This window comes from Cavia porcellus, unplaced genomic scaffold (assembly GCF_034190915.1).
Source record: "Cavia porcellus strain 051 isolate PalLab524CR breed Dunkin Hartley unplaced genomic scaffold, mCavPor4.1 scaffold_5, whole genome shotgun sequence".
NCBI classification, from domain to species: Eukaryota; Metazoa; Chordata; class Mammalia; order Rodentia; family Caviidae; genus Cavia; species Cavia porcellus.
The window spans coordinates 41,534,824-41,548,122 of NW_026947488.1; the positions used below are offsets into that span (position 1 = coordinate 41,534,824).

The following is a 13,299-nucleotide window of genomic DNA, read 5'->3' on the forward strand; positions in this document are numbered from 1 at the left end:
TGGGCTCTTCTTTGTTTGTTAAGGATTTAATTACATTTTCATTTTGTGAATAGAAAGTGAGCTATTCAGCAATTTTACATCTTCTTGACGTAGCTTTGGTACTTCTTTCTAGGAATATGTCCATTTCTTCTGTGTTATCAAACTTACAAGATTAGAGGTTTTTGAAACAGGTGTTGGTGATTTTATGTTTTCCACAGAGTCTGTAGTGATTTCATCTTTTTCGTTCCTTATTGCATGAATTTGAGATTTTTCTTTCCTTTTTAAAATAAGATTGGCTATGGGCTTATCAATTTTATTTATTCTTTCAAAGAACCAACTCTTTGATTGATTCTTTGAATTGTTTTCTTAGTCTCTATTGCATTAATTTCTGCTCTGATCTTTGTAATTTCCTCCCATATTTTGGTTTTGGACTTGACTTTCTCTTCTTTTTCTAGATGTTTAAGGTTTAACATCAGGTTATTTCTGTTTATTTTGTTTTCCTCGTGTGAACTCAGTGCAATAAATTTTCCTCTGAGGACTACTTTCATTGAATGCCATAGATTCTGCTAAGTTGTAATTGTATTTTTGTTTGCTTTTTAAATTTCTTCTTTAATTTCCTCTGTGACCCACTGATTGCTTGAGTCTATTATTCAATTTCCATGTGTTTGTGGGATTTTTTTCAATTTCTTTTATTATTATTTCCTAGTTTCATGGTGCTATGATCTGATAACATGCATGGGATAATTTCAATTCTTTGTTATTTGTTTAAATATGTTTTGTGGGTTAGTATATGGTCTACTTTAGAGAATGTCCCATGTACTGCTGAGAAGAATGTATATTCTGATGTTGCTGGATGGAATACTCTGTATATGTCTATTGAGTTCATTTGTTGACAGGTGTGAGTTAGTTCTGTTATTTATTTGCTGATTTTCTGTCTGGTTGATCTGTTCCTTGGTGTCAGTGGTGTGCTAAGGTTTCCCGTTATAATTGTGTTACTGATTACTTGATTTTTCATTTCTGTTAATACTTGCTTTATATAGCTGGGTGCTCTGGAATTTGATGCATATATATTTAAGATTGTTATCTCTTCCTCTTGAAGTTTTCCCCTAACTAGTATGTAGTGACCTTCTTTATCTCTTCAGATCATTGTTGGTTTGAAGTTCACATTGTCTGCAAACAGAACAGCTACCCCTACATTTTTGGGGGTTTCTGTTTCATGAAATATTGTTTTCCACCCTTTGATGTTCAGTCGCTCAGTTTCCTTTTGGGTTAGATGGGTTTCTTATAGACAGCATATGGTTTGATCTTGTTTCTTGATCCATTCTGTCAGTCTTTTATTCTTTTAACTGGTGAATTGAGACCATTTACATTAATGGTTGTAACTGTTAGATATTGGTTTATTGTTGACATTATCTTTGTGCTGTTATATCTTTACCTTTCCATTCTGTTTCTCTGCCTTGCTTAGTGGTTTTTTCCTATGTGTGTCTAGAATGTCTTTCAGCATTGTTTGCAGGGTTGGTTTGGTGATCATGAAGTTCTTCAGCTGTTCTTTGTCATGGAAGTATTTTATTTCTCCATAGATGTTGAAGGATAGTTTTGTAGGGTACATCAGTCTGGTTTGGAAGTTGTTTTCCTTTAGGATCTGAAATACTTCACTCCATGCATTTCTTGACTTTATTGTTTGTGGTGACAATTTTGCTGTGTTTCTGATAGTTTTTCCTTGAGAAGTGATCTGTATTTTCTCTCTGATAGCTTTTAATATTCTATTTTTATGTTGGATTTCTGGGATGATGATTATTATACGTCTGGGTGTAGTTTTATTTTGGTTATGGCTATTTAGGGTTCTATATGCTTCACTAATCCATATGTCAGTTTCCATTGTCATGTTGGGAAATCTTCAGCTATTATTTCTGCAAATAGCCTCTTTATATCATTTGTGTTGTCTCCTTTTTCATTTATCCCTATTGATCTTACATTGTTTTTCTTTGCATCATCTTGCAACTGTTGAATTGTTATTTCCTGATTCCTTGTTACTTTTAAAAGATCTTTCCTTTCCTGTTCACTAGCTGCAATGTTGTCTTTGAGGTCTGAAATTCTATCTTCACTTTCCTTGAGGTGGTTTTTACAACTTTCAATGAAATTTTTGATTTCCTATGTATCTCTTTGAATCTGCTTCATGCATTCTGTTTGTTTCTTATATTGTTCATCCAGGGATTCTATCTTTTTGCAGTGTTCCTCTAGTTTTTTAACTGTGTCTTCTTTAGATGTGTTCAGCATTTTTTCATTACTTTTATCATGACTTCTATTATCTCAGAGATTATTTCTAATTTGAGTTCCTTTATATCTTTCTGGAGTTGCTTCTTTATTTCAGTTGCTATCATTTAAGGCATTTCAGGTTTATGGCTTATATTTTCTTCTATGTACATGGCTCCTAGGGTTTCTTGGGATGGGTTGGAGGTTTGAGATTGCATTTTGGTCTTTTGTCTTGTCATTTTCCTATATTTTTGTGTTTCAAGTGATGTTCCAAAGCTTTTCCTGGGCATATTGGAAGTTGCCTCCTATGCCCTCTGCTCCTGGCACTGAATGAATGGAGGTTGCTAAGCATGGTCCAGCTGGCTGTTTTTTTTTTTTTTTTTTAAGATAATTTCAAAAGGTAGCCATATATATATATATATATAATCATTTTCCAAGTAAGTAAATTATAAATTATAGTGACAAGAACCCCCTCAGTGCTCAGTGAATGCTAGGGATTAGCCTTATAACTGATAATATAAGAATTTCTTTGTCTGAAGTTCATAGGAATAGATTAGACGATATAACCACAACTACAAACACAGTCAACCACTTATCTTTGGCCTAACACATTCAGTGGAAGAAAGATAACATCTTTAGTAAGTGCTGGGAAAATTGGCTCTCCATATGCCAAAAACTAAAACTAGACCCATGCCTATCACCATGCACTAAACTAATGTCAAAATGGATCAAATATCTAAATGTTAAAACAGAAACAATAAATCTGCAGGAGGACAAAGTATGTAGAAATCTTGAAGATGTAGGTATAGGTAGAGAATTCATGAACAAAAGTCAAACTGCATGGGACATACTTCCCAGAATCAACAACTGGGAACTCATCTTATAAAAAGTTTTTGCATGTCAAAAGTAATCTCCAACAGAGTGAAAAGAAAATCCATGAATTGGGAAAAAAAATCTTAGTCAACTATCCCTCAGACGAAGTATTTCTACCTAGAACATATAAAGATTTAAGAATATCAGGTCCCTGATATTCAAGGCCCAATCCAAAAATGGGCATCTGAGATGAATACACACTTCTCAGCTGAAGAAATATAAATGGTAAACATACATGAAAAAAATGTTCAACATTATTGGTCATTACAGAAGTGCAAATTAACACAACACTGAGACTCCATCTCCAGAAAAAATAGCTAGGATCAAGAAAGCCACCAATAACAAATTCTGGAGAGGCTATGGGGGGAAAGGAACACTCCGGTACTGTTAGTAGGAGTATAGAATGGTGCAACCACTGTGAAAATTAGTGTAGATGTTCCTCAAAAATCTAGGATTGGAAGTTCCATTTGATCCATCTATTCCATTTCTGGGTATATACCCAGAAGAACTGAAAACATCATACCATAGTGATATATATGCACCTATGTTAATAGTAGCACAATTTGTAATAGCTAACTCTTGAAAACAACCCAAATGCCCGTCAACTGAGGAATGGATAAAAAAAGTGATGTTTTTCTGCAGTGCAATATTACCTATAAAGAAAGACAACATTGAGATAAATGCAAGCGACTTAAGACCATACTCATAAGTGAAATAAATCAAACTTACATGTATAAATACCTATTGTCTCCCTAGTGTAAGAAACTGAAAAGGTAAATAAGATATAAAATTTTCAATAAATGTTATGAAAGGTTAAGTAACTGCTAAAAGAAGAAAAAATAACTCAGACAAGCAAATCGAGAAAAGGAGAAAGAGAACATATAAATTTGTATATATACACTTAAGATTACTAAGATGATTGTACTACTAGTTCTATTAGTTCTTGAAAATTAGTTCTTGAAATAAAAGTTAATGTCTGTAGGAATTAGAACAGTTTTTCGTGACTGGTATCTGGTAATTCGAGTGAGACTTTAGAAGATAACTATGCAAAACAACAAAATTTATTATGTTCCTACCTCCTTGTTTTGAAAGCCTACAATGTTATTGTTTTGGGCTGTTAGTTTCAGTTATTTATTTGTTGTTTTGGTTTTTCCTTTAATACAGAAAGAATAGGTGCACACAGATAGGCTTATATATGCTTAGAACTATACCTAAAAGGTTTATAAGAATTGATTTCATTATGTGTGATAACATGAACAACTACACTGAAGAAAACAAGACATCATGGTAGCCATTGATGATTTCCTACAATTTTGTTTTGAAGTCCAATAATGCTTTTATTCTTGGTTTTGATTGGTTTTAGTCTGTTTTCAATTATTTGATTTCAATATGTGTGAAGCTATGGACAGCTATTTTGAAGAAAAAAAGAGACATTAATATACCCATTACTGATTTCTTAATGTCTGGTCTTGAAAGCCCTTAAGACTCTCATTCTTTTGTTCTGATTGCTTTTATACTGTTTCTATTTGTATTAACATTTTATGTGTGAAGGTATGGACAACTATTTCAAAGAAAATAAGAGACATTATGGTAGCCACTGTTGATTTCCTGCTGTATTTTTCTAAAATCCTGTGTTATTTGCACTGTTCTACTCTGCTCTGCTTTGTTTTGTTTTATTATCTTTTTTTAAAAAGGAGTTAGAAATAAGCAAAACAAAGAATTTCTTTCTCTTGATTGAATACTTCTAAAGCCTGGCTATGTAATGATTATTTAAATCAATAAATATAAAAGTATGTCATAAAACTACATACAGAAGAATGGATACAAACTGATAATTTTCAAATAAAGTCTCCATCAAATTTAATAATATTATATCAAAGGCTAACCTACTGTTTATAGCATGTATTGCATCTCGGTAAGATACCACACTCATATTTTCCAGTGGCATGGACACATACACAGATGAAATCCATTTAAACTCGGGATTACAGTAATGCCAACTTCTTGGATTCCATATCATATTTTTTGGATGCCAGATGTTAGCACTGGGGGAAACTGAAAAAAGAGTACATGAGAACCTCTCTGTAACGTTGTAAAACTTCTTCTAAATCTATAATTATTCCAAACTAAAAGATATAAAGATACTGTTCTCATAATCCTGTGGTGAATAATCCTGATTTAGGACATGTGTGGTGAAGCATCTGCATGGAAAGAGCTTAGGAATTATCATTTCCCCTTTTTGAACAAGAATGAGCTGGTTAAACTTAAAAGCAATGGCTTTTCTTTGACCAGAGGATTGAGGAAACCACTACCTTGATATCTGGAAAAACAGGCACAACCAGAGAGGGACAGCTGAGATTCGCTTACCTGGAACAAAGCCACCAGAGATCAATCTGGTAGAAGCTGAGAAATGTTCACTTTCATTAGCAAAGGCTGGGGATAGAGAAGTGTAAGAGTGAGACACTGTCAGACACCACAGTACGAAAAGGACTCCACTTTGTAATTTTTGCTTCTAGGAACCTCCAGAGGTTTTCACAGTGAAAATTTAGGACAGATAATTCCGTGGGGGGAAGGAGAACAATGATTTTAAAATACTCCTGGAAACTTCTCCAGAATAAAGACTGCCATAGCTTCTTGCTACTGAGAGGAAGAACATTCTTAACATCTGCCCTTTCCTCGCCTCCCTGACTCATTCTAGGAGAAAAGGGAACAGAGGCAACAGGAAACAAGGCTTCAGAAAAAACACCCAAGGAGAATCCAGTTGGTTTATTTCCATTGGTTCATGTTTTACCAGTGATCATTTCAGAGAGTTGTTTATTTGCTTGCACATAATGAGGTAAATCGTCCTTACGCCTTCCATTTTTCTCTTCCTCTGTTCCCTTAATTCTTTTAACTAAGGCTCAAGGGCTTGGTGTTGATCATTTTTATTCTTTGATGAGTTTTTAACTGTTGGAGTAGGTTGATATTTAGACTTGATTTGTGCAGCTGCTGTATAAAAGTGTTTGTTTTGCTTTGATTCATTCTGGTTTTACTAAAATTTCTGCACTGAAATCATGCTCTCAGGATGGAAGTGGCCTGTCTCACAGACTTCAGATTTTTAATGAAAAAGGCCATGTTGGTGTTAGACCACTGATGTTAAAAGTGCTGGATTTTGTGTGTCAGTATATGTATTATTTCTCATTTGCACTAAGGCTTTCTTTCTCCAAAGCCATGCTTTGTCCAAAGAACACCCCTGTCTTTTAAATAGTCCAAGAAAAACTGATAAAAGTTAGCAGCTTTCTGGTTTACTTTTTGCCCAAGGCATGTGACTCCACAGGAGAGGTACATGTGTGTTCTTCTGGCTTCTCTATGTATCTCATGTGTGTGTGTGTGTGTGTGTGTGTGTGTGTGTGTGTGTGTGGTGTTGGATGCATAGTCCAATTTTCCTAATAAGAATTCCCACCATTCTATAGTTTACTAGAGGAGTAGCGTTAGTTAAGAATGGAAAATTATCTCAACTTTCCTACTTCTCCAACCTCACAGCCTCCAAGTACAGCAGAAAACTGTACTTTTTCATTCTCTTGACATTGGCCTTGCCCGTGGGATTTGCTTTGGCTGAGGAACACGATCTCCTATGACTTGAGAAGAGGCTTTCAAAGTGCTTGTGATGTTGTTCTTTTCCAGTTTTCCCATCTGCCAGAAGAAGCCTAGGTTGTGTGTACCTCTTCTGCTTCAGCCTGGGTCTTCGAATGACTGACAGGAGGAGCAGACACAAATGTGAGCCCAGCCCAGACACCTGCAGCAACAAACACGAGCAACAAACAATTTTTGTCTTTGTGTGTAACTGAGATTTGGGAATTGTCTATTATGCAGAATTTAACCCTAGTAAGGAAGCTATCTTCTTTAAACATAATTCATATTACTCTGTTGTATTTATGACATGTGAAGCCTTTTTCAAAATGATATTGAAACCCTTCATTCCTGATTCTTCTCCTGGTCATATGTGTATAGTAGCCTAACAGCTCTCACTGTTTTTCCGGCTCACCTCCATGCCAGACAAATAAGCAAACAATCACAACTTTTTATTTATCCCTTTTTTTGCATCTATTTGTCACAAGACCTGGACTAGCAAAGTCTCTTATCCCTTCATTGCTCTACACTTACAGTATCTATAGTTAATATTTTATACCACATGTATTAGTAGTTAGAAGTTTTGTCAGCAGATGTATTTTTCAAGTGTACAAAATTTCAAGGGTACAAAAGGAAATGTCCTTGCCTGCTCTGCATGGGTCTCTCCTCTCGCTCTCTTGAGGCATAAGCAGGGATATTTTCTGAAAAAGCAATGATATATTCTTTAATGCAAACTGGCATCATCATAAGAAAAAAAGCCCAGCTTTAGGAAACAGAGCTTGTTTATACAACTCTGTGTAAGAGTGTACTCTAGATGGTCCCGAAACAGGACAGGTAAGATGAGCCAACGATTTCAAAATTTCATTATAAAGTTTAAATACATTGAAACTTGGTAGCCCCGTGGCCCCTGAATTAGCTCACGAAGTGACTGGGTTAATAGGACACAGTTTGATCTCTGCAATTATGCAGCTTTGCTTTATTTCCCTAAGGTCTGAGGGATCTAGAAGTTAGAAACAGATTTTAAATAGAGCAAGTATGTGTACATATAGAGGGTGTGTGTGTGTGTATGTGATATATGCGTGTTGTGGATCTGTGACTTTCATGGCAGTCATATAATGTGTTGCTCAATAATTGTGTCTTGTACATTTAATTCTGAACACTGTACCCGACCTCACATGCACAGAGACAATGTAACAACACTGTCCTTGAAGCATAAATACTTATGGAAAATGGCTGAGGGCTGAAGCCACTTTTCATTTGAGATTCACTGGGAGATCTGTGCCCACAGGACCCGTGGGGATCCTTTTTAGTAACGTATGTTCAAAGCAACCTGAAAACTGAACACCTGGCCCAGGTGGAAGTGAGATGGAAGGAACATACCACTTCCAAATAAACAAATGACCTCAAACACTCCTGAAATTCTCTGAGGGCAAGTGAACCCACATCATTCACATGTCAGCACTTTGGTACCTACATACTAGGAAATCCCACGGATGAGAGGCCCTGGGTCTTCCTGCAGACTATTCTCACAGGCACATCTCATCCACTGGAAGGTCTGATAGTTGGCCACTCATCAATACTACTGCAGACAAAAAAGTCCACTGAAAAATAGTTTACCAATGGTGGTTTCTGTATCGAAATAACATTAGTTGAGAAGGTAGATGATGTTTGGAAAAGACAGTATTTGGAGTTAAATGACTTATTAAAAGCAATGAACTCATTAAGGCAAGTCTTTGCACCAACACCAAAACCTTCAATACTTGCTTTACTCAATAAGAGGAACAGCCCTTTGGGTAGAATTCAATTTTGCATTCCTTGCTTTACAAATGGAAAGAGCTTTGATTCTCATTTATTTTGTAATGTCTGGCATGTGAACCTTTATCTGGCTCAAGTAGTTCTGATGAAATGCAGGACAATGACACCTTGAAAGGTGGTGACAGTATATCCACTTGAAAAGTAATTGCTCCTGGCTTCACGCACAGTAACTTCAAGATGGAAAATACATTCAGAATAGCAAATGCCAAAAATGCTTCTAATCCAACTTGAATAGATTCTTATCATTTTAGGGAAGCAGGTAGAATAAAAAAAATGAGCCAAAACTGTTAGATTTATAGCATTAAAATTTAGTGTTTGCTAAGGACACTACAGTCTGCTCTGTCTCCGTCTTTCTCTCCCTCTCAATATCTAAATTAATCATTATTTTGCTTTTGTCATTCCTTGATGAGTTTATTTTTAATTTCTCTATGCATATAGTTCTAAATAACATATTGTTTAGTATCATGTTTATTAAAACTGGAATAATTTTTCAGCACTAGCTTTTGCACTGAATGTAATTCTCATGTTTTAAGTTCATCTATATTTTTTAAGATTTTATTCATTTCAGTAGTGCCTAGTATTTTATTTTACAAATGTATTAAAATGCAGGGTGCTGTTTGATTCTTATCCCAGATGTGACATGTGTGGCAGATTTTTCTCTTCCAGTTTAAATTTTGCTCTCCTTTTTCCAATAATATTATTAATGATTAGAATTCATAATTTTAATTTAGTCGACACTACCCATTTTTATATTTAGCACATTGTAGCTCATTTAAAAATGTGTTCCTTCTAAAGGTTCTAGGGATATTCTTTGTAGTATTTCAATTTTTCTTTTACATATAAGTCTTCAACCCTTCAAGAATGTTTTCTGCAGAACCTATTTTATTAAGTGAACATAAATTAAAACTTTGTTTTCCTATGTTAATTTTTTACCATTCTACATCTTTTTTGACTTAAAGTATTTTAAAATCATATTAATACAATTATGCCAGACTTCTTTTCATTAATATTTGCCTTATATATTTTCTTTATATCATTAAATTCAAATACTCTGTGCTTTGGTGTTTTGGTTGCCTCTCTTATAGAAACATGTAGATGGATTTTTTTAAAGAAAATCTGACCCTAATTTAAGAATTGGAGTTTATTAGTAGAATAGAATGCCTAGTGCTTGTAAAGTGCTGGTTCAATCCCCTGCACAAGGAAGGAAGACAGAAGGAGGAAGCCAAAGAAGGAAAGAAAAAATTAGGAAAGAGTAAGGGACATGGAATAGTTACATTTTATAACTTTCATCTAGAATTGTTTTTATTCCAATTTGATAGAGATAATAGTATAGTAAATAGGGTGCTATCTTATGAAAATTACAGATTGGATTCTGCCATACAATTGATTATTATAAAGATAAATCAAGAGCTATAAAAGAAGTTCTTTTCTCTGTACCCTGGGGCTTTTAGAACTCATATGGACACAGTCGTAAAAATACACAATCTCTTATATTGTCTAAATTCTTATGAATAAAATCTCCAAAGCCAAACAAATATGGCTTTATCAAATTTTGTAACACATTTAATGGTGTTATATTGAGGACTTATCTTAGCAAAGTGAATATCTAATTACTAAACCATTTGCCATTTTAGTAACAGAAATGTCCAGTTGTAACTAGAGAGAATATTGAGAGATACACCACACCCCTTTCCAGCTCCAAATGCACCATGGAAATATTTATCCTACTAGGAAGTTTAGTGAAGCAACAATTATAGTTTTGAAGCTTTAGATCCATGGAAAACAGTAGAAGATTACCAAAAAGGACACAAAGACTCCATGCTTGTTGGTTCTAACAGTCTTTTGGCCTTGGTTGTACTAACTGCATGAGTGGATATCACTAGCTTTTGACTAATTTAAAATGGAGGCAGCTGGGTTGACACAATGGATTCCAATGTCCTACCTTCCAGCAGGGTCACCGAACTACCTGCATGTAGAAAGTGGGGAGATAAGAGAAGCAACCCCAACAGGCAAGCACATTTTAACCTCTCCTTGAATAGCGTGTGCCAACATGCTATATGCTTAAGTAAGTCCCATAATTGGGCTTAGAATCGGATATGCCAGGCATCAGAATGCCACAGGGCAGAGAATGAAATTAGAGGTAAGGGTGAAGTATTGAGACCATTGATCCAATCAATCTACCACAGAAAACAAGTCGCAGTGAGAGAAGTGAACACAAAAATAACCTGAAAGCCTTAATATAGATGCTGACAGGGAACCTCTGTCCCCAGGGAAAGTGAGTTTGCGTTGAAGCAGCCCCCTAAGAAGGGCAGGCTTGCCCTTTAGCCTGGGCCCCTCACCAGTCTTTGCTTGCTTTTTGAGGAGCTAGAGCTCCTAATTGCTAGAATCAATTTTAACAAGGAGAAAGAAGCAACCCAGAAGAGTACAGTCCTTTGTCTCACATTACATTTATGGCAGGAAGCAACCTGATAAAGTGACATTACCCATAAAGGAATGTTACATTTCTTCTAAGGGATAGAAAGTAATTGGGGAATAAAACAGGTCCCTTGTAACTGCTGTTAGAGAAGGGTTGATCCTTGATTTGCATAAACTATGGCTATCTCCTCTGAATTTTATGAAATTTCACATTAGTGTGTACAGAAACCCAGATAGGGAACCATGGAACAGCTACATTTTGAAGACACACTAACAAAATACTGAAGAGCTATTTTCAAGATCATGAAACAAATTGATGATTTTCATTTTTGTATTTTGATATATTTCTTTTATTGTGTGTGTGTAATAGTCACCCCGCAACAGATATACAATTCTAGGTATCTTAGGTAACAGTGTTATATTGATATATATTTTTGCATTCACTGTTAAAAAACAGGGCAATAAATCTGAGGTGATTCAGACCTAATCCGTGTTGCCATGGCAGAATGAAAAGCTAGAATTTTTGCACATATTTTAAGCTGCCTCCTTCCTTAATACATTGTGTGGTGCTCATAGCAGTTCCCCCGTGGAAGACAGGCTTTCGGTGTGCATGTCGGCTTGGGGGAAATCATGCTCCTATGTATTACCCGCTGCCTCCGTTAATCCTGTTAGAGTTTAATTTCCCTTGATTGAATGTGGTGTTATCACCGAGTGCTGAGTGGCCCTTTCCTATCCATACATATAAATCCTGTTAGTCCTTCCCAGACTCCAGATGTTCCAGAGTATTTGGAGGTCACATTGTTCTGAAGGAATATTTACTCTCAGGTTTACTGGACAAAGAGTGAAAGCGAAACTTTGGCACACAGATAATCTTGCTTACCTCTGGCTGAGTTGAAAACTCGGGCATCTGGATCAGTGGCCCCAGAGACTCAGCAGCTTTCTGTATTTTCTGCATTAACTAGTAAGTTCAGACTTTTTTCTTTTCAAAGAGCCTTATGTTAAAATATAAAATGTGCTTCCTTAGGGAGCAAGGTGCTTACCCACGCAAATCATCGCCGTGTACCATTCTTTCAGTTTTACTAAACAAAGCATGTCCTTTTCATCCATGTGATCTGCATTCACCATTTGTCCCAGGAAACTCTTTGCAGCTATTATGAGGATTTGTAATGAAGTCCGTTCTCCAAGATGCCAAATTCATCGAGATCCTTTGTGCTCTAGGCTTCCTTTTTCTGCTCCTCATCTGTTGGCCATTTCCTGCTAATTATTTTCCTTCTCTAAATACAGGAAAGCCAATTCTATTCAGTCTCTTTTGCTACTTGTTAGCTCCTGTAATTAAGTTTTTGCAACTTTCAGAAGACACTATGGTGTAAATTGACAATTTGTGTCATCTATAGATTTCAGACATTAATTAAAATATATCCACCTTAGTACTAACAATCAAGAGGTAAGTTCATGTCGGCTACTTTTTAAAGCTTTAGTGTAACTATTTCACTAACATCAATTTGGTCACCAGAGGTAGATCAAACAGTCTGCAGCATGCTGTGATTAAAAGATAACATTTTTTCAAAGTGATGTTTATTGTCAGAATTGATTTCAAGGATATCAAATATGAAAGCATTCAGATCAGTTTTATTAAAAATCCAGGTGGAAATGCAGATATCAGCCTTTTTCAAAAAGGAAAAACCGGCTTTATGGAGTCATTATTTCTGTGTTTGATATTAGAATATTTTTCTACTGTTATCAGGGGTTTTGAAATTTTGAAAGGAGCTGGAGTTTTGGATTTTAATGAGCTATATCCTAATTTATAAATATTGACAAACATTTTAATTTTGAAGTTGTAGACCAGATTTTGCTTTCTCTTACCTTCTTTTATAAAGAAGAGTCAAATGGTTACTGGCAGTTGGGGGGCACTGCTCGTAGATGACTGCAGGACGGATTTGCAACTCTTCAGTGGATAATATCCTCGCTACCACTGTCCACATATTGTACTACAGATGCATGTTGTTATTTGGCCAGCAAGCCAATATTTAACACCTGGCTTAAATAAGATATGTTAGGTCAATGTGGAGGATAGTAAAAAGAGTATATAAAAACCAGAGTGAGCTGCTGAAAGACGGGCATGAGGGCTGTGGAAAAGTGTAATATCTCACCCCAAATATATTTCTTTGGCTATTCAGAGAAATTGCAGAGCTCTGCAGATACAAGAATGACTCTGGAAGACTGCCTTTTTCTAAAAGATATTTACATGAGTAAAGGAAATTTACATCAGTGCAATCAACAGATGGTGGATGTAAGTAGTCTTTTCTATTTCATATCCTTCTTTCTGCCTAGGAAAGATCTTTTAACAGTGACAAG

At 35.6% G+C, this 13,299-nt stretch overlaps 1 long non-coding RNA gene across 1 annotated transcript; it reads right to left on the reverse strand.

The window, feature by feature from the left end:
* Positions 1-216: 216 nt before the first annotated feature.
* On the reverse strand, positions 217-11,976 carry LOC134476049 (uncharacterized). Its single transcript, XR_010047489.1, has 2 exons — positions 11,825-11,976; positions 217-6,880 (listed from the first exon to the last, which is right to left on the reverse strand). It is a non-coding gene; the product is annotated as an uncharacterized LOC134476049 (long non-coding RNA).
* Positions 11,977-13,299: the final 1,323 nt, after the last annotated feature.